General features: G+C 40.2%; 1 protein-coding gene and 1 long non-coding RNA gene across 4 annotated transcripts in view; both read right to left on the reverse strand.

Moving 5' to 3' along the window:
• LOC146517292 (uncharacterized) overlaps positions 1–27,364 on the reverse strand; it is a 378,392-nt gene that overhangs the window by 221,186 nt on the left and 129,842 nt on the right. The window lies entirely within an intron of this gene.
• LOC146517299 (protein ELFN1-like) overlaps positions 1–27,364 on the reverse strand; it is a 129,866-nt gene that overhangs the window by 23,017 nt on the left and 79,485 nt on the right. For all 3 annotated transcript variants that reach the window (XM_085161627.1, XM_085161628.1, XM_085161626.1), the window contains one exon: positions 26,415–26,478. The gene's annotated coding sequence lies outside the window, so the exon portion shown is untranslated. The remainder of the gene's footprint in view (positions 1–26,414; positions 26,479–27,364) is intronic.

Genomic DNA, 27,364 nt, shown 5'->3' on the forward strand with positions numbered 1-27,364 from the left:
TCAGTTGTAGTGTTCAAATCTGATTCCCATCTCGCTGTAGATTTGTGAAAACCTAGCACAAAGCCCTTTATTCAACAATGATAGATATATTTTAGAACTCGGTTTATATGGGCGTCCCTCAAAAAGCAATTTCTCCTCAGCAGTCAGCACAGTTAAGGTCATTTCTGGGTCCTGGCTGGTTCTAAGAAAAAGACCTTAATTGAAGGTGAGAGAAAAGAAAAGTCCTGGCTGAATGGATTCATGTTTTCTCGTCGGTGGTTCAAAAGGAATAAAGAGCTCGTCTTCATAACAGTCTTCCAAATATTGGATTTCTTTATGACGCCAGGGTCTTATTGTTTAAAGTATGAGTTTATTTTTTCTCAGACATGTTTTTGTTGACAGACTGAGATCTCTGAGTCACATACACGATTTTAATACTTTAAGATACATTTATTTCTTTTTTGAGTAGATGAAGGGCACAGTTGCCATAAACATAGACCTTGAGGTGAGATTATTTTGTCAATTGTTTTGTTGCCAAGGTCAAGAATAGACTCTGAGCCACAGCCTCACTCCCTCCTGCTGCTTATTTCAAAGCAGCTAATGAAGTGCTCTTAAATTATGCATTAAAAACTAAGTAAAGTAATTAATGATTTGTGTTAATTGCTTTAGTTCTAATTAAGAGAATTCTCTCAAAAACTTATGTAATCTCGCACAGCCCTGCGCAACCGTGTAATAATACCAGCTCATAAACTTCTGACCACTTGTTACGGACCATCTATCCACGGTTTTATCATCTGGTAATCTCATAAGGCATCGTAGGAAGCACAGACAGTTTATTTCCAACTCTGACGTGTCAGTGCCCCTGTGAAGAAAGGCAAGTCCACAAAAATAGCTTTTCTAGTGTGGTGCTAGAGAATGACTGCCACAGAGCTCTGACCTAAAACCAACAAATAAAAAACAAGAGAGTGGGCCAGCTTTTATCACCACAGACATTAAAAGAGAAAGCCGTGGCACTCTAGTAATCGGGAAAAGGTCTTTATTGAAGTATTCTCTAAAGCCAAATGGAGCCTGTCATTCCAAAGAATCAGCCAGCAGCTGTGATCTTGCTGCACTGGCACACATTCGTATTAACATATTCAATTTCAGCTATGTGGTGGGCACGTGTGCTTCAAATTGAATAGTATTTGGATTTTTTCAGATTCCCTAAACCTTGACTGAATTCCCAGATAAACAGCCTCAAAGCATGACACAACCACCACCATGCTCAACAGTGGGCAATGGTGTTGTTTTGATGGATATGTAGTATATTAGTGCTGTTTTTGTGTCAAACATACCATTTACACCAGAGCACAACACATTTTGGAAGACTTGGTGTATCTTGTTTCAAAATTTAGCCAGGCTTGAATGTTTTTCTTTAGTTTCAGCTCCTTAACAAAAGATCCAACGATGAGACACCCCCCAGAAAAGGAATGCATTTACAGGTTAAGGCCACTGACATTTTTTCCCACAGAGGGGTGCAGCGGAGATTTAGGAGACAGGCAGTTACTCTAGGAGACTGTAGAACATCCTTAACCCATCAGCAGAACAGATATCTGCTCCTTTGTGCAAAGAGGAACAGGACGAGCACTGCCTGAGCCACAAAATGACCTCCAGCAGGTCACTGGCATGAATGTCTCTGATCCAACAATCAGAAACAGACTTCATGAGGGTGGCTGAGGGGCTGTGGGCCCCGTGCTCACTGCCCAACACCGTGGAGCCCGATTAGCATTTGCCATAGAATACCAGAACTGGCACCCTGTGCTTTTCACAGATAAGAGCAGCTTCACTGTGAGCACATGTGACAGACGTGAAATGGTCTGTCACATGGAAATGATACATTTCCACGTAATTTTGCACATTTCAATAAATCACTGAGTCTATTTTCTATTTTTCTAGCATCATACAAAGAAATAAGTGGAAGCTCAAGACTTGTGAAGTCCCCTTCTGAAAGCTTTCACCTTGCTTTTCAAAGGAATTGTACAGATTACACATTAAATTGTGGTTGTATGTAGTATGCAGACTTTTTGAGTTTGTGACATATTCATGGTTCCAAAGCTTCTAGATACCAACGAGACCTTGAACCCACATTAGATTCACAAACGCTATTTTTGGTAGAAAATATTCACCTGAAAATTACCACCATCACACGATATAGCTCTTCTCCAAAAGCCGATGCACATCCATATCCGCACGCAGAAACATACACAGATGCCTGCGTAACAAAACAAACACACATACAGGTGTGACAACTGCGAGCGTGTCTGTGTGTAGGGCGTCTGCCTCTCCAAACAGGCAGTAGGCCAGAGAGGGGTTTTAACACACTTAATGGGATTTCACACTCTGAAGTACACACGTGTACACACTCTCGGACACACACTAATGTTGAAGATAAACATGTCTGAAAGCTATGTGTGATCCCAGACAAATAAACACACACACGCCCACACATGCACACTCTCTGATATAAAAGGATTTGTCAGGCTCCCACATTGTACACATGCAAAATTAATGGACTCCAATATCCACACAGAAACACGACTGTTACTCAGTCATTTACAAAAGAGATGCGGCTTCACACACCTGACAGAGTGAAGACGCAGAAACACAGACGCTATACAAATCTTCCATTATGTGTCAGCCCAGGATTGTTGGAGCTTTACCGGTGCTGTGGTCATGGTGACCTCTTATTCTTCAGGGAGTGTTTAAGGAGTGCTCTACTGAAAATCTATATTTTCAATCATCTGGTACTTGGTGTCTCAAAACTTGCTGAATGCTGCACCGAAAAGTTTGTAGCTCGCCTTTTTAGCAGAGAACGACAGGTGTGGTAGGGTTGCTTTGACCGCAGTTAGAGCAGAAATTGAATCATAAGTCATTATTTTTTGATCTGTGCATTTATGGTTTTTTCTGTCTTGTCACATGAGCGGTTGAGCATTTGGAAGAGAAACACAACTTTTTTTCCGTCCCTCTTGATTGCTATTAGAATCCATGTAAGGATCGACTTAAACAGATTAAAGGAACACTTCAAACCAAAAGCAATTTATGCAAAAATTTGGCTCAGTTCTTGGAGTTCTGGTTTCTCCTGCCATCCTAAACATGCTGGTTTATTTCTCAAGCATGTACTAATATGAGCGTAGCAACTCTGGTTAAATTGTGACCGATAACAATGAATGTATTTCCATCCAGACTGTCAAAAATGTGCACACATACACAGGCCGAGGTGTACTAATGTGTGCACACAAAAAAACCCCATAAAACATTGGTAAAATCATGTGTCAAATGCATTCATTAAACACACTAAATACATCAACTGTGTGGAGTTATAAAGACCCGGAAAGCTTCACAAAGTAGCAAGCAACAAACTTTCCAGAACCACTTATCAAGCCTGTGCGGTGAGAATTTAGCACTCCAATAAAATTGATTTTCTTCAGATTTATTTCTCTAAGAATACATCTGTTTGGGACTAATGCTCAAAAACAGGTGTGTTTGGGGATCAATTTAATATTTCTCAAGAAGACAGGCTCCAGACTTCTCTCAAAGTGGATGGCATTTTTTTATTTTCTCCAAACAAGAAACTCTGCGGTAGTTATCTGTTGTCTTCAGAGGATGCAATAAAATATGGGACCTCTACGCTGAGAGAGTGAGTGAGAGTGAGAGAGAAATTTCTTAGTAATAGAGCTTATGTGCTCTGGTAGGTGGACCGTGTTATGGCCTGTCTGAAAACTTTTGCAAAGTTTGGCATTAGAACTTCACCAGACAAATGACCCGGGCCACATACCATAAGTCATGGAGGAAAGCATCTCTCTCGCTCTTCCTCTTTTTCTCCCTCACTCTCTAGTTCTATCTGTCTCTCTCACTTAGTTGCACACACACACACACACACACACACACACACACACACACACACACACACACACACACACACACACACACACACACACACACACACTCGCACACAGCTAGCGGCAGCTGAAGCAGCATCACTCAGACACCTCAAGCTGTTAATTTCCTTCCTGTCTTGATACATGCAGCCAAGTGGAAAATATTATAGAAGCAACAGCAGTGTGTCCGCTGAGCACTCACACAAGCACCCCAATCTCTTTTCACCTTCTGACAAGCACGTGGTTAAAAGAATCTGTGCGACCGTGCCAGGAGTGCCTGCTGGCTGCTGTTTGCTTTGTGTGTGTTACTGTGTGGCACACACTGGTGAGCTGGGAGGTCGGACATAATGGAAATGCGGCCCACCTGCTTTCCTGGTTGCTGACGAGCCGACTGATGGAGAGGCGACCTCTGCTGTGATGGTGGGGACAGAAATTGAGATAAATGATGGAAATAATGGCACACCATGGTACAAACTTTGTTTTTCTCATTCAGCTATGCATAACTGGCATTCAGTTTTGATACTGTGCAGAAGGCTTCAGGTCCGGCTTCCAGGGAGCCAGACATTCTTGTAATTTTATAGAAAGTGGTCTTGAGCAGTAGTTCTCCAGGCTTCCTGGAGATCTTTCAAAGTGTTTCTTTGGACATGGGACTGATTTTCACTCATTTTCACTTCAGTCGTTGTACCTGACCGTTAACACTGACTGCGAATTATTGAAACATAAAATGCACCTAACTCAAAGTATGAATCAGCGTTGTGTCTACACATGACAGATGACTTAGCAAAATTGTATTTAATTGCATCTTTAGGCTCTTTTTTTATTAGTCAGTTGTAAATGCACATAATTTGTTGCCACTTCTTTTGTTGCATCTATCGTAGCATGGTGTGCAGTTTGCACTTAAAATTTTTGAGGAAACTGGAAAAGAAGCCACAGAAACTGGTGTTGGGGATCTTGTTGAAGTACCATCAGAGTTTGGTCCACCATCTAAGTCAACCTGGAAAACATCTGATTTGGAACAGCTTCATTTTTCAGCATGACAGTGATCCCCAAAAAACTGCTAGTGTTGTAAAAGCATACATCAGCTGTGGATTGCCCTTTTCTGAGCCTGCACCTCAATGTTATTAAAGCAGTGTGGGATTATTTTGACTGATTTTGGGTCCAGTTTGTATGCAATTTGGCATGCCTCAGCCTTCTCTCCCTGTTTTCCTTCCTTAAGACTGACTTGACAACCACCCTTTTACTGAGACCATTTCTGATGGGGCTTTAGTGAACACAGTGGCCAAACTAAACAGCCAGATCCATCTCCCAGGTCATGTATCACATCTTTGCTGAAGGAAATCTGCTTGAAATGGTCAGATACAAGGACTAAACTAAAAATGTGTGGAAAAAGTAGCTAAAGCCCAAAAGAAAATGACCTTCTGAAGACCTGGAGAACTATTGCTCAAGACCACATAAAAAATTACAAGAAAGTCTGGCTTCTTGGAAGCAAAATATAAAGAAATGACAGATCTAACCGTTTTCATTTAGTCGTTATTCCTCTTGCTTATATTGGCCGTTGTTGCTGCTGCTACACTTTCTTTGCCACTTTTTCCTACACTCTCAAAATAACCTTGTTCAAAATCTCTCTTGCCCAATGACCACTCCGCCAGTTTAAGCCAACCTGCCCCTTTCCCCTGTTCTTTAAATCCACTGCGATCTGTCACTGTGCATTTCAGGCTCTGTGTTGGTACATTTGGACTGTTCAGGCTGGATGTGTGTCATCCAAACTCTGATCCAAAGTCTCTATCTCAACACCACCATCCTAGCCTTCCAAACAATCCCTCCTTATTAAAATGGTATATTGTCAATATTTTACAAGAGGCTCGATGACAAAATGAGAATATAATATTGTGTAACTGAACATACTTTTAAGCAAAGCTTCACATGCTCTCAGCACAAAAAGTCTTGTTTCACCGGAACTCTAAAATGCAAAGGGTTGCATGCAAATATAATTTTACTTTCTTGATATAAAGAGCCACAGTTCCTCCTTCATTTTATCAACAATAAATGCCTTTATAGAGTCGTTTGTAAATGCTGGCTAATCACCCTTAGTTTGTGTATGTGGCGATATACCCACATACATAATGCTAAGTGCCCAGAGTGAGGGACAAAAACAATATCCATGTGCAAAGTATTTGAAAATGAAAGTGCATGACCTAAATTGGGACCGATGGTCTGTTGCCCTGCTACAATTTGTCTGGCTTATTTCCAAACACTGTTGTTATTTGCTCAGACTTGGCAGTAGTTCGTAATTCTTCAAAAAAAGGGAAAGTCAGCAAATGCAGATGCCATGAATAAAGTGGATTATGTATTATGATTAAAGTCTCTGGGTCCACCTGTCACAGGATATTGTTGTGGGCCAAATGCTGGTAAAATTAATTATAGATTTAAAGTAGTGCATTTCTGCAGAAAAAAAACAGGAAGAGCTGCTAGTTTCTGAAAGATGGTGTTTTTCTTTCTTTTCTTGGATGATATCTGTTCAGCGAGAGGCATTCGGGATCTCAAGACTCTTCTTTGGTACTAAAAACATGAAAACAACATGAGTTATCAAGATGACAGTGCACTTGGGTTGATTTAATAAGTAGCTATTGGCTCACCAAGACACACTAAGTGGATAACAGGCAAAGGTGAAAACTTCCTCTGCTTTAAAGAAGAAAAAAAAAGTGGTGCGCTGCAATAATTCACCTGGTGCAGATGATAGGATTTAACAGCAGAAGTGCTGGAGGCAACTTTGCTGATTTTATTTATCCGTCCTAAACTCAGTAAGACTTTCTGTGTTTTGTGACTGTAAGATTGCAGTCCAGGTCCTGCAATTTGGCTACAATATTGGATCTTAACAATTTCGTCCGACCTTTTTTTGTCATAATGCACCTCCATCGACTTTGCCCCGGAGCTCGGACACAGCCGCTGCAGCTGCCGTCTCTGCCTTGCTGCCATTAACTCATCTGTAATCTTTAGTGCTTGGTCCAAAGTTGCAGTAAACAGTTTTGCTTGCTTGCAACTTGGAGTTTTATTATCCAGTAATCATGTAACACATTGCCAGTAAACTGCACACAGCTGGACGATAAATTCTCTGCCGAGCTTTCACTCGACAGAGTTTGCACCTTTTCTATCTAAAACAGCTGTTTTGTGTGAACCCCTGGTACATTAATAAGATCTTCAGGTTACCATGTAATAAAGAAGGTCACAATTACTGAACATAGTGAACCTTCAGTTGTTATTTAACAATCTCAGCGGGATCGATTGCTCAAATACTTAGCTGTTGCACTTTAGACAGGATACAAAGTGACAACAGCACTGATATGTGTATCACGTTTCCCGCTGATACAGACACAGATCAAATCATCTGTGTCGCATCTGGTTTGCCCGTGTTTTTTTTTTTTTTTTGGTTGTTGTTTCCTCTAATGTTGCTCTACTTTGTCATCCTGGCTGATGAAATGTTTGTAGTTTTACATAAAAAGCCCGCGCTGGGCTCCTTTGACAGTGCAATCAAACATTTTTAAACTCTCAGATCAAGAAAATTCCAGCAGCATCCTTCATCAGCTCTGCTGGGTGCTTTAAATTCAGTCTTGTCTCATGTATGAAGCGGTTCGTCTTTCTTAACATTCGAATAGTGCATCGCAGCCCGTTCTGGACTAAACTGCTGCTGAAATTTCCAAAGCAAATCTGCAGGACAGGCTCAATGGCACAATGGATCAAATACTGTGTCTCTGTGTGCTTAATTTGAACAATCTGAACTCATTCGAGAAAGTTAAATCACCTGGAAACATCTCATATTTCCTATAAGTTTACTTACTCTTGATTGATAACTTAATTGATTTGATCAGACTGACTGACATATCTTCCTAGTAACCATCCTCAGATTCTGAAGATGTTTCTAGAAGGTATTTTGATGTAACACTGCAGACCTGCCTCTGAGGTACAGCCTGTTCATACTGAATGGTATTTGTGATTGTTTTGAACGAATTCGGTTTATCCTGGCACATTTTCAAAGTCTGAGCCCTGTCCCTGCTTTTTCTTTTTACCGCTGTGTCTTCTAGTGTGCGCCACTGTGTGTCTCTCTCCGTCCATGTGTGCTTTCCTTGTCACTTTTTGCAAGGATAGTTTATAAAAAACCAACCTGGGATTTGTTGCATATTTCTGCTAACACACAAACAGACAGGGAAACAGAGAGAAAATATCCCATTTATAGTCTTCTAGTTCCTGTCCCCCACAGCTTGATGCCTCCACTGCCGTGTTTGACTGTAGGGGTGGTATTAATGAGGTGATGCTCAGCGCCTAGTTTCCTCCAAACATGCCGCTGGAAATTGCGGCCAAATGGTTGAATCATCATTTCATCAGACCAACGGATTTCCCCTTCTAGTGGTCGTTCAGGTGGCCTCTGGCAAAACTCCCAGCATGTTGTGATGTGCCTGTTAGTGAGGAATAACGTCCATCTGGCCACTCCACCATTAAGGTATAATTGGTGCTGCACTGAAGGCTGTCGTTGTAGAAGGTTCTCCTATAGCCAACAAGGAGCTAAAGTATGGCTCTCATCCATCCCTTATTACTCATTTTGACTGGGTTTTCAGTTTGACTGTTGGTTGCTTCACACTTCTTCTGTTCAAAGTAACTTTGTTTGAAATTCCTTTCAATGCTTAAAGTGTTGTGTTGTATCAATCCCCAGATCTGTGCCTTGACACAGTCCTGTCTTGCAGGCCTATGGACTGCTGACTTGACCTAACAGCTCTCATGATAATGTTCAATATTTTATCCACCCTTAGGAACCCAGAGTTTTTAGGTTTTTTTCTCCTGTACATCACCACAGTGGATTTTAGGTCAGACACTCACCATGTGGCAGACTTTCAACTTTAATTCAAAGGGTTTAATCAAAGTACTGCATGACCCGTTCATGAATTAAAGCCATTTTTATACACGTCCCACATTTCAGAGGCTCAAAAATAATTGGACAATTGTCTGATAAAATAGCTTCATGGCCAAGTGAGGCCTGTTCCTTCAGTAGATCACAGCAAATTAGGCAAATAAAAGATCTGGAGTTGATTCAAAGAGTTGAATTTGGAGCTCTGGTAGTCACGAAACTGTTCAACAAACAACTGTCTTGTTACTTTCGATCCTCTGAGAATGAGGGACTGGATATAAAACTGGCTGTAATTCCAAAACTTTTTTTTTAATTATTATTTTAAAGCATAAAGCCTTATTTTTGAACTAAAGCTAAAAGTCTGGATTTCAACCACATCTTGATAACTTAAAATCCACTGTGGTGACACACAGAGACAAAAACTACAAAAACTATGTCATTTTCCAAACATACTTTCAAGAACCCAGCTATAGTATTTGAGGTTACATAACTGTAGCATTAAATACGCCATATCTGTTCTTTAATATATGTGTGAAATGCTTCCTGTGGCCACTGGAAGGTGCTGTCACAATAAAAGGGGTCGAATTAACACAAAATTCATTGTTATCAATCTCAGTATTTCATTCCATACACAGAGTGAGTGATTGTTGGGTGTGCAACATAGAGTGATTGTGAACAGTTCATCAGCTTGATGGTGATGACACTACAGGGAGGTAAAAATACTGATTTGCTGAAAAGTTGGCTTGAATTGAAAAAGGAGTGACAGCACGCTCACAGGTATAAAATATTCATCAAAGCACATCAATGCAATTCAATTCAATTCATTTCAATTCAGTTTTATTTATATAGCGCCAAATCACAACAACAGTCGCCTCAAGGTGCTTTATATTGCAAGGTAGACCCTACAATAATACATACAGAGAAAAACAATCACATGACCTCCTATGAGCAAGCACTTTGGCAACAGTGGGAAGGAAAAACTCCCTTTTAACAGGAAGAAACCTCCAGCAGAACCAGGCTCAGGGATGGGCGGGGCCATCTGCCGCAACCAATTGGAGTGAGAGAAGGAAGGATAAAAGCCAATGGCTGCAGTTAACATTTTTAATGGCTTCTTACACTCACTTCATAATGAAGAAGTGTTACGTATGTTCTCCGTGAGTAGCTATGCTAGAGGAACAAAAGTAGTGCGACCACAAACAAAAGTTGCCAATGTCCCCTGGTGACAATACACAGCTACAACACGTAGACGATAATATGCAAAGCTCCATGTAGGAGCGCTGCCATAACCGCGCCAGTCACTTAAGCTGCTTGAACAAACATCTTACTGGGGCTGGGAGGGATCCGTCTATTTATGCTTTTTGAAAAATCTATACACGCCTCAGTTTCTGGCACGAAAAACATTGAGGATAAAAACTGGAATTTCTTATTTTATCTGTTTCATGAATTTGTTGATGCTCTCACTAAGTGCGAGTGAGAATCGGCAAGTGCCTGCTTTGTAAATGTGTGTCTGGATAATGGAGAGTCCAGTGATTGATGGAAAGGTTAATCATTCTAGACAGATGGTATGTGCTGCTAAATCAGCATGAGGTGAAGTCAGTGAGTGTGTACGTGTGTGCGTGTATATCAAGGCGTTCATGTCCGCTTAAGCTGTAATGAGCCGGTTTTCTCTGTGAGGGAAGGAGGACCGGGCCATTCAGGCATCATGGGAACCAGCAGCCTCATTATTTTCAGAGAACGTAGACAAGGAGAAAACAGCGTATTCATTTCCTAGCTTGTGTGTGGGGAAGGTGTTTGGCGACTGAAAACATAAAGCAAGCCGAGTTCAACAGCTCATTGCACCAGAGCTTCATAGAAATCTACAGTAACGCTACCAAGGTTACTTCATAGAAACTGTGAATCCAGACGTGTGATTGGAATGACCTGATATGAAGAGGTCGAGTGCATCTGTGCATCTGTGCGTGTGTAATGAATCTGATGAGGCTCATGCAACCTTTTTGTCTAGACCTCATAAAGATCTGTTGACCCAAGCTGACTTTCACGCTAACACATGCACACTTTCACTGCACACCTTGCTGATCAGCTTAGACATGCTCAATGCAGCTGCAACATTCCCATGCCTTTCATACATAAAACATGGCTTCTGTGTAAACAGAATACCTTCACATGAGTAAACTAAAGCGCAGCCTCCCCCGACGTGAGTGCACACACGAACGCTTTCACACACACGCTTGAAAGGATGGAGGAGGCAGCGGCAGGCCATAGCTAGGAGCTAGGGCAATGTGATAAATGTGTTTGTACGTCTCATATAGGCTCAAGAATGTGGATACACACAGTGGAGGCGAGGAAGGAGAGGGAAGGAGGAGGAGGAGTGGGTGGGTGGCCGAAGGAGGTTGTGAATGAGGAGAGAAAAGCAAAAGATTTTTGTCATCTCAGTCACAACTTGAGGGTGATATTTTATTAATGTTGCTAATATCAATATTACTACTGCCAATAATATATTAAAGACTAGAATGATTTATTAACACCATAACAAGACAGCAATCAAATTACTCAGTGACAATAGACTGTTGAGGTCAGGCAATGATAACACCCGGGTAATTGCAATATGGTCTTCTTCAGTGACAGAATGGAAAGTTTGAAGATCGATATTTCAAACAAAACAAACAAAACAACTGAGACGTCATTCTCTGCTGCCGCTCTTTAAATGCTTTGTGGAGAATCGCATGCTCTACGCGGTTTGACAGACATCTCCGAGGCGCCGCATCAGAGCTTCATTTCCATGGCTCCACTCAGGCACAAATAATCAGTTTGACCAGTGTCATATTTCAACACTGCTTCCTTCTTTGTTATGCCAACCTCCTCACATTCTCCGTATTATGCTACTGCCGTCGAATACTTGGCAGAGGTGCTCATATTAAAAGGTCCATTCAGCACCAATCAGATGCATTGAAATGCCTGCTGCTCTTTTTATATCTCTGTTGAACATGAAGTACAGCCGTAAAATTAGAGGCTACCGAGTGCGCAAACTACCAGAAAGAGACGGAGAATATTTCAGACAAATGATCAGACAGGAAAGGAAAAAAAAACAAGAAAAGAAAAAGATGCTGTTTATAAAACTCGCTTATTATATCATATTCTACGGTTTTGTCGTTTATTTCCAATGACCAACTGTTTGTTTTATTTTGCCCATACTTCAACAAAAAGCATTTATTCATTGTAAAAACAACAAAACAAAAGCAAAAAGGTTGGTATGAATCCCAGACGGAGGTCAAAGTTCACATCATATTTTTTATAGAATAATAACTTCATGAAAATCTGGCTGTAACCTTTGCGGTGTAACATTTTCCACAAAACATAAAACACTACAGCAAATTTTCCAAAGCTGAGTGTAACCAATTCATCCAACTACACTCACATACACTGATGGCAAACCAGGGTAGTGGATACAGCTGGGCAACAAGAAACAAGTGACGACAATCAAGACAGGAATGAACTGAACTGAAAAATAAAGTGGAGAACACAAGATGAAGATGAAGACTGAATTCTTTTCTTTTTTATTGGAGTGCATCATGTTATAACAAAGTTCACCTTTGCTCACCTTCAACGTGTAGCTATTTCAGCACAGAACTGAGCTGTAGCTCACACACAATGATGGAAAGCATACAATAAATCCAAGTACGAATCTGAGGCACAACCAAGCAAATCATGGTCTGAATGCTTTCCCAAGAGGAGCATTGTAGACTTTCTATAGGCTTCCTCTTATTACTCTTTTTGTCGTATTTATTTATTTATTTTACAATATTATTCACATTATTATCTGTGTGTATTGTGTTGGAGTGGGCAGGGGGTGAAGGCCAGGTTGGTGAAAGGAGAAGAACGAGGAACAGAAAAAGAAAAAGGGGGTTGAGGGTGAAGCCAACAGACATAAACACAGTCATGAGCATCATGTCATTACATGCTAACAGGGGGCAGGGAGGACAAAAACATGGCATGATACACTAATAACGCTAAAAATGTATTTTTATTGATTTATTTAGGCAGCAGTAAATTAAAGTCCTATGATGATCATTTCCATATTTTCTTTATGTTTCCCACTAAAAGTATCTTTGCATGATTCACGATTCAAAATAATTGCATCTTGGTGCAGCTTCCAGACAGAAGTTGCCCACTTCAGCTTCTGTCTGGAACAAGCTGTTTCAGCTCCTTTCCTCCTAAGTTTCTTTCTTCTGTCTGGCTGCCCTTCAACAAACAAAAGGTTTGCAGGTGGGTGGTGCTGCTGTGCACACACAGACCACACTGAGCATATCCTCTCAGTGACGTTATACAAAGACAAGAAAAAAGTGTCCCACACTGTTAGGAGCAGTGCAATTTTGTTTTGTGGTGATTACCTGCACACATGCTAACCTCCTTAGTTAAAATGTTGCACACATGACTTCAGACACCTATCAGCAGACTCACAAGAATATTTTCCGAGGCTTATCACGTGTAGCACACAGGAGGAGAAAGTCAGCTTCATGCACATTTTTAGTGGAAGTACTAATTTAGTCAAGACCGCTGTCCTTTTAGAGCCACATGATGACCACTCACTCACTGTAAACACACAGAACCTGTACCAGAGCTGCTCTCACATCAGAACAGCTGGACATAAGTAGGTGAGATAATATTTGCTTGTCGCATGCAGTTCCATCAGGTAATGTCTAGAAAAGTTCAGGGTAATATATACACACCATGTGTGAAAACTTGAGATTGCACTGAAAGAACATTTTTCTGAGCCAAGAAAGAAATATTGTAGTTATTGTTGCTTTAGGCTGAGATTTTTCCCACCAGTCATCTAACGTATATAAAACTGAGCATATGTTTTTTGCTCTGGCAGGCCTCAAGTTCAAGCTCAGCTGCAAATCCGTGAATATCAGCTGATGCCGATGCCAGCCAGCATTATCTGATGTTTCACCTGATGCTCTTCTAAGCATCCAACTGGCAAACATCTTATGAGGCACCCTGTTCAAAATGGTTCAACCTGCCTCCCGGCTCCTCCTTTTCATGTTATTTCTCCATTTATCAGTCATGTCTGTTATTATTGATGCCATCTCTGTTCTGTGAGGGAATCTTGTTGCTTTGATTTGACTTTCCACATTTCCACATCGCTTGTAAAATCTTTTCTATACTGTAGCTAGTATTGTTTTAACTTTGGAATATTCAATTCTAATTTAACATGACACTCGAGTGCCTTAGTTTTACTTACCTTCACTTATTTTTTTCTATAGAGTTTCTATCTTTAATATTAATACTTTAAGCGAGCATCAGTAGTCTGACTCTGACATGTGCATTGAAGGGCAGGGAGGTCCGGATGCGGATGGATTAACAGTTTAGGTTTGACTGAAATGGTCCTGACGCGAACGCTTTTAGAATAAAAAGAATTTGCCCAAATCACTGAAACACTCGACTGGATGAAGAGCAAAGTTTCACTACATCAATATTCATGTGGTGAAACATCACTGGGCACTTTTACAAATCTATTCCAAATGAAGTACCATGCATTTGTGCCCGCTATCACAGGATCTACCTCTCAAACATCATTTGATGCTTGAAATGAGCTCTTTCTTTCCAGCCTCCTCACCTGCCTTCCTCATCACAGGAACAGAAATGTGCGCGGTGTATTTTTGGTTCCCTCTTCCGCAGACAGGTATTGTTTCGAATTCGTGACAAACCTAGAGTCGGGCTCTAAAGCGATGATGAGGGATTATTCTATTACTCATTTTCCCTCTCTGAAATAACCTACACGGGAATATTTAATATGGCTTTGGGTGGAAAGCATCTGACTAGACTGCAGATTTACAGCGAGGTTCTGACCATTTTGCATAATCCCAGGAGACATCTGTCTGTGTGAGTCCCACCTAGTACATTTCACATTTGAAGAATTTAAATGAGGCGCTTAAGGAGCAGACACACAAACAGACTTTTCTAAACACATACAGGCAAAGATGCTAATTTCCAACAGATAATCGGCTGTTCGCGGATAATCTCTGTTGCCCTAAAGCATGTACGCACTTTAAACCAGATTTTAATTCAAAAATAAACCATAACTGTTTAAGGTGTGTGTCTGTCTGCGCATGTGAGTGCGCAGAGTAAATCCCAAGCCAAAATCTTTCCAGCTGCACTGCTGTTTATCTGTGTATCACTCACTTTATGGTATTTGTTCGCTGGTTTTTCCTTGTTTGCAGAACTCAGTGGATAAGAAGCACTTCTGTCTCAAGTTATGCCAGCCCTCCAAACACACACACGCACGCACGCACACACACGTTCGCAAGTCAGTTGTTACACTCCGTCCCTCTTCCTTGTCCTTGTAGTTCTTATAAATACAAATTACACGTCCTCATCCTCTTTGATTCCTTTTGTTAAGGTTTTGTGTTCCTCGCGTGTCCCGCCGCTAGACGATAGTCTGTCACATCGCGGAGGTGTCTGTGCACATGCGGCGTAGATGTGTGGGCCCGTATTAAAGCGGGAAGAAGTTATGTGGCTGATTCTGATCTTCTTTCAAGTGTCAGCCGGCTCTGCATCAACTTCCCTCCGCCTGTCTTTTACTATGTCTGCCTCTCTTTCTACACCTGTCACCGCCATGCAACAGAGACAAATGAGCCTCACGGATGGTGACAGGATCTTTTCAAAACATTTTCCATCACCCTCATGTGTTTCTGTTTTTGCTTAACTTTCTGAAATAAACACATTTACTATTACATAAACAACACTACCAACAAGATAATTGGCAGTGCCCATTGCACCGTTTCTTCTCTCTCTCTGTCCCTCTGGACCAGATTTGATGAGATTTCTGTAGCATTGCACAAAAAGCTGCTGTTCTTTGGTTTCACAGAATAATCTTTCTCTCAGCACATATTGGACGGCTGAATTTGTTCAAAGCAGCTGATTTTGGGAGCTCACGCACAGAAGAACGTAGGCTGTGGAATCGATTATAGGGCTAGTTATTAAAAAAGTTAAATAACTGACCTATAGTGAACTCAGCAAGTCTCCGCTGGGGTTCAAATAGGAGAAAATGCTAGAGGTGGAACTTTTAATGAATTAATTCAGGTGTGTGACCTGACTGGATAATTAGGAAAGCAAACAGGAGATTAGGCGAGTAATCCAGATGGTATTGAAGCAATAGATCAACAAAAGAGAAATAAATATCATTATTCTCTCACACAAAGGATCTAAATTCAATTGTCTAATTCAAGCCTGTATGCACTGTTGCATCAAGCATATGCAAACATCACGTCGCTGCAGTTAAAATGCTTCTACGTGTTATTTTGTTCATCCTTGTCATCATATCTGGTCTTTCCCTGTGTTTGAAGATTTTTGTATTTTGGTTTATTGGGTTCTTTTGTATTTTCTTAGTGTTTATGTGTTCTTTGTTTGTGGCTATAGGCTCAGGTACGATTCCTGTTTTGACTTTATTTTTCTTCCTTGTACTTTGTCTTTATTCTTGCTACTTATATCCTTAAATCCATGGTTTCTTTTACTTAATTCAGCTGCTAGTCTCATCTTTCTTTCTCATTTTTCTGTGTTCTCTACTTTATTAGTTCATTCCCGTGTCAGCGTTCCTTGGATGAGTTAGAGTTGTTCATTTCCTGTCTTGATTGTCACTAGTTTTTTCTTGTTACAAAGCTGTATGGATTTCCATCAGTGTGTGTGTGTGCGCATATGTCCACATGTTCACAAGTATTTTCTTTTGCCTGTTTTTTCTATACGTATTTACTAGGGGTGCAACGATACTCGTATCGATATTGAACTGTTCGATACAGTGCTTTCGGTTCGGTACGCATATGTATCGAACAATACAAATTTTATTATTTATTTTGTCAACTTTTCTTCGGACGATGCTGTCTGTGTTGAGCGCTCAGTGGATCTGCGTTTGACTACGCCTAGGCTGCACTGTCGAGTGCAGATCCACTGAGCGCAGCGCAAGCTAGCAAGGCAGAAGCTAAGCTCGTTGCAACATGGCAAATTGAAGCTCCCCCACCCTCATTCAGATCTGGCGTTTGGAACTGTTTTGGTCTTCATGTGAAGTATGACCCTGAAGGTAAGCGCGTCATGGACAAAAGTAAAACAGTATGTCGGATGTGCCACGCAATGCTTAATTGGTGGGAACTAGTGCATTAGCGCAGTTAGCTTGTTAACGTGTTGACGCCGTCCAGCCCCACGCACGGGGCGATCTGCGGTAACTCATTAACGGAGATTTGCCACGCTATGGCGTTAATGTCATTTTAACGAGATTAACGCTGACAGAACTAGTGGGAACACAACGACATTTAGACAGCCGTTAGCACATGATTCTCCTCATGGGGACCTGATATGTTTAATATGCTGCTGAGAATATAGCCCAGAAGAAGCGTATAGTATAGCTTTTATTTTGGAAAGAGACATTTCTCTGTAATAAACTCTCTTTTCCAAAGATGAGTGATTCCTCGATCAGATAGATTTATTTTTTTTTAATTATTTTGTTGTTTCAGCAACATTAAATTTAAAAACTGTACTTCTGAGTTAAAATATATATTTATAATTTTAATAAATGACAAATTAAAAAGGCATGAACATTTTTTTGTATCGAAAAAATATCGAACCGTGACACCAATGTATCGAACTGAACCGAACCGTGAATTTTGTGTATCGTTGCACCCCTAGTATTTACCTTAGGTATTTTTTTAAAGTTTCTGTAAAATGATTTTCAGGAGCTCCGTTTATGTGTCTGGATGAAGAGAAACTGAGATTTTGTCCTGCAGTATCAAAGGTGTTTGCATCTTTCGTTGATGTCGGATTGTGCACTGATTTATTGCTTGTAATCTTCTGATTGGCCGACGTTTCTTTATGACTAGATTTATACCAGCAGCTGTTGATTTTGCATGCTCTTTTTTTTAAAATATATATTTTTATTAGTTTTTCTGTTTTCACAAATAGTACATAATTACATAACATAATAAAGTGTACAATTCAGAACCAAAAAAATAAATAAACAAATAAATAAAAAACAAACAAAAAACAAAAACAAATAAACAAAACAAAAACAAACAGACTGATAACTAAGCACAGAACACCAGCTCAGTTCCATCTAAAAAATAAATAAATAAATAAAGAGAGAATACAATACAGTACAATACTTGTGGTCCCAGTAGTACGTTGCAGTTTGAACACTCAAGAGAATCCTTGTAACATAATATTAGAAACATCAGGTTCCACATAGTTCAAGTATGGTTCCCACACCTTAAAGAATTGATCTGTTTTTGAGTGCAGTATACATGTAAGATATTCCAATGGCACTAGATCCAACACTACTCTTTGCCAACCTTTAATAGTTGGTGCTTTTTCATAAATCCATTGGAGTAGTATATTCTTCCTTGCCACATAGGTGAGAACACAGTACATTCTCCTATTATTCTTGGATAATCGCCGGCTGCGGAGGCCCAGTATAAGAGACAGAGGGTCCATCTCCAATTCACAACCGAATATCTTCTCCATTTCAGATAACACATTAGACCAATATTCTTGCAATTTCAAACATGACCAGAAGCTGTGAGTTAGGGTACCAATTTCTGTCTTACATTTGAGGCACATGAAAGGGTAGGATTATATTGATGTCTGCGAAATATGGACATATGCATTCTGTGTATGATTTTTAACTGTATTGCTTTGGTACGATTACAAACTGAGATTGATTTGGCATAACTCCAGACATCTTTCCACTCTTCATCATCAATTGCTATACCTAACTCCTTTCCCCATGTGCCTTTAAGCCTCTGTGACATCACTGAAAGTACAGAATATAAAGCCTTATAAAATATCTTCACAGGTACCTCTTTGTCTGTTAAAAATAAATAATAAAAATAATTTTTCAACAGGAGAGACTTCATGACTCTCACTAAAGTTAGTACTATGTAAAATACAATGCCTTATCTGTAAGTAACGGAAACATTTTGCATGCTCATAACAGCACTTGACATCATGTTTTTCTTTTTCATCTGGACTACGTGGAGCTTTAACTCAGCAGAAATATATTTTCTGGGGTAAGGACAGAAAGACGTTTTCCCATAAACTTCTACAAGACTATCGTCATCTGGTGGCCTTCAGATTTCCAGATTGGCTTTATTTTTCCTTCTATGGTGCATTCCTGATGTGTTCCTAATATTTGGATAAATTTGTTCTGATATGTTTTGCATTTGAGTTTTTCATTGGTCTGTGTTAAATTATTTATTTTGTTCATTTTTTATTTATGGACTTTGACATTTAGTTGTTTTTAACCCTGCCACCAGGATCTGGGTCCTGTCCCCTTCAAATAAAACAATCCTGTGTGAAAACAGTTGCACAATCATGACAATTCTGTATTGATGGTGCTGCAACAGCATCAGTGTTGCTAAAGCAACATGTCTGCAACTGACCAGTCACGTTGCCATGTTGTCTGGGATATTTTGACTTCAGGACACTTTGGCAGTAACACTTTTAATACTGTGTTCAACAAATGATTTTGTCCTACACTTAACCAAAGGAAAGTAAAAAACTCAAAACAAATAAGTCTTAATCAGCTGAAGTCAAATCAGATCAAAATTAGAAAGCAACACTGATTAAAAGCCAGGAGGCCTGTAAGACACAGAAACAAGTAGTCCAACTTGGCATTTTTGCCAGTGAGGCTTATTTGGCATAAAGCCCTGCAAGCAAACTTCACACTAGCTTCCAACTACTCTGGTATCTCACCAGTCTGGTGTTCTCCCCAAGTCCCAAATCTATGGCATCACAGCGGTGTGATAGGTCAACCCCATCGAAGTTTCCTGAAGCAACATTAATCATAACACTGTAGGAACAGCAACACTGGGGCAGTAATGGATACTCCAAAAACAATGAAAAAAACCAAAAGGAACAAGTAAGACAAGTATTATATTGCAAAGGTGTTGATGACATTTCTCAGACTGCATGTCATGAAGATCTCTGAATCAGGGGACGATTAGTTTTAGAAAACAAAAAGAAATCTCTGAAAACAATCTGCAATTGATGAAAACAGTTGTGTTTTTCCATTTGTGTCTGTCTTTGGCCGTTTCATAAATCATTCATGAAACCAATACCTCTTCTAATTAAAAAAAAAAAAAACAGATTGATTTTCTGAAAATGACTCTTTGTTCACATTTAAAGATCCTTAAACCTTCAAAGAAAAGGTGAGCTGAACACTGAGCAGCAGAGACAAACAGGATTACGATGTCTTGTGCAAGAGTGTCCTGGGCCAAGATGGGCAGTGTTAGTCGCATTTTTTTGATGGGCTGCAGAAACCAGGGCAAGCAGAGGAAACCAGCACAAACACCAGGAGACAAAACTTCCCACGATATGAAGGAATTAAAAAGTTATAGGAGCCTGCTGTCTTTTCTGTGCCGTGTTTGCATGTAGTTCCCATGTCTGTGTAGGTTTACTTGTTGTGTCTCATCAGGATTGTTTGCTGTGCGAAAAGCTAAAGTTTTCTTGTTATTTTATAGCTTTCTATTTTTCATTATGATTTCTGGTGACTTTTCTGAGCTGTTCCATCTCTGGATATAGTGCTTGGAAACTTGCACCCAGCTTATTTACTTCTTTTTCTCATTATATATGTTATGACCGCTTTGATTTTTATGGTGCTGCTGTTGCGTGGTGACCAGAATAACAACAACAGACATGCCCGCTGAAGGATCAAGGCAGAGGATGACACACAGAGGATGTGAAGAAGGAAAGAAGTGATGAGGAAAAAAAGCTGAAGAGATATGAACTATATCTTCTATAATGTGCTGTCGCTGGATGATGGATGCGAGAAACTGAGGATCCATCTGTGATGGTACAGTTATGTGTTTCAAAGAGGCATTACTCTGGATCTGATGCCGACTGTTGCCAGTTCCAAAACGTTAGGGTGACCATGAATAAATCCAAGCATGCCAAGTATAGAAGGGGATGATACTAATATGGTCACATTACCATGAAGGAAAACGTCTGCAGCACAAACTTTTACCCATGCAATTACATCTTGATGGCACCCCTAGATGCCCAGGAAGTTGTTTGCATCCCTCTCTATGCTAACATGCTAACCACAGGTAACTGCATCCAGGCTCCAGGATCTTCACACCATTCACATCATAAATGTAACTTTAACAAAAAAGTTACTCAAATGAGAAATCAGATGCAATTTTGCATGTTTAGTTTGGTCTTCTTTGTCATTAATCCTCAGAATGGCAGTTAATTTGACAAAATATATATATATTGATGTTTACAAATAGCCCACATTCAGTCAGGTAGATACATGGATAATTAAAGTGTGGTGCCAGTGACGGCTGAGTGAAGAAATGCGTCTTCTGCTGTCGCTGTGCTTTATCAATAAACCAAGATGGATCTCCTCTGCGTGCCGCTCTGTCTAATTTGGATGTCTACCAGAGCCGACACCCAACCAGAGAGATATCAGATGTCACAGCGAGCTGCGCGTGATATTTCTTATTGCATCAAATCAACTTCAGGTTATATTAAAGGAAAATAATCTTTATTCTGGCCTTTATAAAGAAGAAGCAAAAGACTATTCAAAATCAGTCCAGTCATATTTGTAAAATGAAAACAATAATTGTTGAAAAATCCTTTGTTTTTTTTAAATTAAAAGGTTTTCTTCATGATTTTTTGTTTTCAAAGAAAATAAATTTTCCTGCTAATTAAAATTCAAAGGAAATGCCCTTGTGTGATGATCTCAGTGCTGAACTGTTCAATTTCTCATCATTACCAGTTTTTGCTTCATTACAATCTTGTTGGATTTTTAAGGCATTTATTTGATATAACTCCTGTTTTTAATCATATCAAAAACAACCAAACAAAACAAAAACACAACTCCCCACGCTGCATGGCTAAACCTAAGCAGGGATCTTAGGTACCACTATAAAGGACTGCTGAGACACCCCTACTAAATCTGCTCTGAGCATGAAGCTCAATCATGATCGTGTGCCAGAAAATAGGACTTGGTCTATCCTCATTCTTGCAGTGTCAGCGTTTACTAACAGCCCCGAAGCAGCCTTTGTATCATTACGCACCATTACATACTGTGAGTCCTAACAGCCCTGTGATTGATCACTCACGAGCTGGTATAATTTATGATGTCATGCGTGTTTTCCTGCATCTTTTCTCCTTTTTTTGGGTACAGACAGTATGTAAATACATTTCCTTCAGCAGGAATGAAAGTCTCTTGTGTGTTTTGACCACTGGCTGCACTGCATAGCCATGATGTGATTAGCTAGCATGAGTCAAGCCAGACTCTGTAATGTTTACCATTAAAATCAAACAGCATCATTTTGGCTTTTCCCAATGATGTCTGTGGAGGGAAGCAGCCACTGAGTCAGACACCTCATTAACACCATCCTTGCAGTCTAACACGATGGTGGCAGCATCACGCTGTGGAGCGTTTCTACCACAGGGACAGGGAGGATGGTAAATGAAAAACATAAAACGGGACTGGATAAAAACATTTTTGTAATTACTTAAGTTCTTTGGCTGAGGAGAAAGTATATATTGCTATACCTTTAGCAGCAATCATGTTCTTTCCTTGTGTTCACTGAAGTTTGCAGGCAGTCATTTATGCACAGCTCTCCTGATCATTGACCAGGAGAATATGCTCACCTCAATGACTGCAGGGGGCGCTGTGACTGGAATAAAAGACCAAATCATCACCCTTCCAGCAGCTGTATGAGGTGTTTGGTTTTCTCCAAGCATGGCGCTGTGCACGATTGCTGAATCTTATCTGCCTTTAGCCTCATCTGCCCAGAGGACATTGTTCCGGAAGTGTTGTGGTTTGTTCAGATGTACATTTGCAAACCTAACCTTTGATGTTGTTTTTAGGGAGAAAGGAGAGGCTTTCTCCTAGCAACCCTTCCAAATCAACCTTACGTGTTCAGTTTGTTTCTTATTGTGCTTCCTGGAACTTTAACATAATAAGTGCGGCCTGTGGAGATTTATTTGAGCATTGCACAGTCCAACCTTGGGATCAGTCCTGGGAAGATTGTGGCATTGTGCTAACACACACTGGTATGCTCCAGACCAGCAGGATACGGAAACGTCTGTTTTTGCAGCTGTGGTCACAGTTGCCAATGATTAATTAATGAAGTGGATTTGATTAGCATGGAGAGGCTGCTGCTTATCCTCTTAGTTCCCCAGAAATCGCTACTTTAACCTGTTGTTAAGTGAAACGTCAGAATTGTTAGTGGAATATTTTAGCCTTTCAGTCTAAAAAACCCCACATCTTTACTTTATAATTTTGGAGTCTTGTGTGTACATCAGTGGGGAAAAAGATAAGATTCGAATCCGTTTTAAGTCTAAAACAGAAACAAAGATGAAAACAAATATTAAATTAGTTTGTATGTGATGGTTTTGGATTTACAAAGCTCTAATACATCTTTCTGAAGTATATAGTAATGTTTCAGATGTCTGTATGTAGAAGTTAATTGCTGATGACTTTTCCCTTTTTCACAAAAAAGAGTGAAAAAATAGAATATTTATGTAGCAAAATGTCTTGTATATTTCCTTCTTTTTCTTTATACAGTGAATAACTCCTTCACGTGCTTCATGAATCCTAGGAGGTGGACGATCCTTCACCCCAGAGCTGGTTGATGCAGGTTGCTGCCCCTTCCTGAGCCTGGTCTTTCTGGATTGTTCTCCTGCTTTCCCTCAGCCCATCAACAGATCATTTTTTAATTATCATCATTGTCATTGTGTCTTCTATCCCGTCCTTCTCTGAGCCTTTCTTCCCATTAAAAGGGAGTTCTTGTTTCCCACTGTCACCAAGTGCTTGCTCATACGGGTTTGTTTTATTGTTGGAGTTTTCTCTCTATTATTGTAAGGTTTTTAGTTTACAATATAAAACTGTATAAAGCCGTTGGTATAATTTGGGGCTATATTAAAATAAAACGGAATCGAATTAAACTCGCAAACATACATAACATAGCTCTATCTCAGACAACAACTCAGTAATAAAATGCTTCTTTTAAACTGAAATGTCAGCATTAAAAATCTAATGCTACATAATATATAAAGGTCTCCGAAAGCAGAATCAGGTTTTCTTTTGAGCCTGTAGCTCCCACACTGGCACACCTTTGAGACTCAACTTAACATGTTGTCCAAATTCAACAATGCACACAAATCCACATGCGCTGATAACAAAATGTGCGGATATGCGTGGATGCATGGTGGTGTACGCACACACTAACACATGGGAAACAGTCTAATTTCTCAGTGGAAAGCAACATGTCTTTGTATGTAAATTCATGTACTCATTGTTGTGCCTGCGTGGCTCACAAGACAGATGAAGCAGCACTTGTCTTCCCAGTCAGATAATCTGCTCTCCTGTAATTTAAAATTCCACTTTCTCCTAAAAAAAATCTCTCGTCGCAGCAAACACACTCCCCTGTTCACACCCAAACAGCCCTCTTCCTCTCCCCTGTCCCCTTTTCCTCTCTTTATCTTTTCTTCTCTCTATCACACACACAGGCTGGTGCCAAGTTGTTAAATTTGAGCTCTCCATCTACTTTCCTATACAGACAAACACACACAGACACACACTCTCTCTCTCACACACACACACGCACAAACAGAGGCAAACACACAGCCTTGCAAAAATAGCATTCATCTCTGATTCTGGGCTCAAAGATGAGAATACTTTGGCAGGAATCTATCACTCTGTCACACACACACACACACACACACACACACACACAAGGAGAGACAAGCATAATCTCTCGCTTTCTATCTCACCACTCAAATTGAATCTGCGGTCTTGACAGGCCAAGAGGACAGGGACGACGAATAAAAATCACCTCATTACGCACATACACATCCCTCACACACACACATACGCAGACAAACGTAGGCAAGCAGGTCATTCACATGCATTAGGGATGGGAATAGAGAAGCCTTGAATCTTGGTCAAACACCATTTGGTGTGTAAATGCTGACAGACGAGGGTAGCCACATTTGTGTCTGGAGGATCAGACACGGTGTTTGGCAGAGAGGCTGGAATAATGGAGGGACGGACGGAGGCACAATGGTGTGTACATTTGTGCAGGATAAAAATAATGATGATAATGATTAGTCTGATGAAAGAAGGTCACAGTGACAATATAAGCACTGAAACTGATGATAATGATAGTGTTCTGTCAACCATTATCTCCTTTTGATCATCGATCCTAGCACACTGGGTGGATACAATCATAATAAGATGTGCAAAGCCTCCTGCTGTTAATTTTGTTTTAGGAATCTTTTAGTTTGCGCTCGGCTCTGACAGACAAGGACTGTTTAAAGAATGTAATGTACGCCACTGGATGAATACTGCTGTGTACAAATAGGCAACAGTGTGTTGTCAAAAAAGCTACAGGCCACAGGGAGCATCGCAAACAAACACTGAAGGCTGACACACTGTCACCCGCTAAGAATCGACAAAGAGCACTTTCACAGGCAGCGGCAATAATAGGGCAATAATTACAGAGCAGGTATCAAACCTGTGAACTGCCTCATGAATATAGGTTTGAATTCAAAATACACAGAAAATTTGCAATACTGGTGGCTAATCCTCGAGACCCTTTACATACACAAGCTTTGTCATGAGTTTATCATTCTGATCATTATATAATCAACATTTTAAATGAATGACCAGTCTAGCATTAATTTCACTTAAGTATATCATTGATGGCTGTTAATAAACACTGAAGTGACGATTAACAATGTCATTAATAGTGTTTGTTTGTCATTAGTTAGTTAGACATTTCGTGTAGCATGCCGAGGATAAGAGACAAGATTTATGTTTTGGATGTTTTGAGGTTTGACTTTACGTAATGTGTGCGACTCTGATTCCTGGTTATTGCCTCTGCATAAACATTGTTACTTTGTTAACTTTAAACAAAGAAGAATTCCAGCATTATAATATGTTCGTCAACCATTATCACTGTCATCCATGAATCCTCTGCCTCTTATCTTTATCAGGGTGACACAGTAAGAGAAGAAATTTAGACCTTGCTAATTACTGGTTACAACCCTGCTTGACTTTAGACAAATCATGTTAAAGCTTCCGATTCAAAACACCATGCTGTAATGCTCAGTAGGGTAAGTTTGAAATATTGTGGTATTTTCACTCTAAGCACAGCTCCAATTTGAGTGTACAATAAACACGTCTAGATTTTTCTGTTACCAGTCCCGTGTCCTTGGGTGGCCGTAACCCTTAAACTTTGACAGCTCACAATTTCTCATAAAGGGAAGAGATAATAGGATTTTTCATCTCTCCTCACACACGTGCGCACGCGGTCACACACAAAATCTCCTCCTGTGTTTGTGTCATGAACATTTTCTCCAAGGAAATAAAGGGTAAATCATGTGATGAATTACCTTTTCACCGCGTTGCACGCCTGTTTATGTATGTGTGTGTTTGTATTTTGTGCATTTGTCTGAAATGTTTGCCGCATGCCACTTTTGGTCTAAACTGTTAAAGCACTGCTTTGTATTCTGCAGATGTCTTCTCATCCAGCAGTGAAGGTTGGCGTTTAAAAGCAGAGACAGAGAACAGAATGAAAAACCGACAGACACAAAGAGGAAGGGGGGAAACTTTTTACCTTTGCAGATGGAGGTCTTTTCCAAACCAGCTGAGCCTTCAGTCTCAGAGCACTTTTCACATCACTAACAAAAAAGGGACAAAAAGTGGGAAAGGGAACAGGAAGAAGAAAATAGAGAGAGGTTAGTTTAGGTTAGAATGAAACAAGTCATTAAGCCCATTTAATGCCTCTAAAACAAGAAAGCTGAGCAGTTAGGATGCATCAGGAAAAACACAGGAGCTGCTTACTATAAGTCTGAATGTGCCATTTTCCTGCAGTTACGGTGCGAGAGTCATCCAAAAAATAATAATATGAATTAGATTTATATAACACATTTATAGAACATTAAAAAATCTATGTGTGTCAGAGAGGGAAGAGAGATTGACAGCGAAATGGGACACAGTCATGGGAAAAAAGTGAGGAATTGTTGAAATAAGAGCTGTGTGAGAAAACAGAGGGGGATTCCCATTAGAGAGACAAATGAAGGGACGGCTGAGGATGACAGCAACATCTGACAGTTGGCAAGTCAATGATGGACAGAGGGAGGGAGACAGGGAGAAAGAGCCTATATATATTGAGGCTAATATGTGGCTCTGTCTCGCAGAAGAGAGCTAACAACCTCCTCTGGCCTCTCTGGCACATGACTGTTTACTTGTGTCAAGACCCATGTGTATGTGAGTGTGTGTAGAGAAGAAGCTCCCATTATTCAGTTGGTGGATGAAGAGAAAACAAAACAAAAAAAAAAACAAAAAGCAAAAGCCTGCCGGCTATGTTACTGTAAAGCGCCCCTATTATTTTGTCAAACCCCACTAAAATATGACCAGCTCATTGCAGCCTATTACAGAGGACAACATCACAACAAACCTGTGACTGTGACGAGGCTGACCCACAAATGCTTCACAAACATGCAGCTTATTTAAGCTAAGGTTGCTGTTTGAGGATAAGAAAGATTTTTAAAAATGCAACAGTGT

The sequence above is a fragment of the Neolamprologus multifasciatus genome, chromosome 6, assembly GCF_963576455.1.
Source record: "Neolamprologus multifasciatus chromosome 6, fNeoMul1.2, whole genome shotgun sequence".
Classification (NCBI taxonomy): domain Eukaryota; kingdom Metazoa; phylum Chordata; class Actinopteri; order Cichliformes; family Cichlidae; genus Neolamprologus; species Neolamprologus multifasciatus.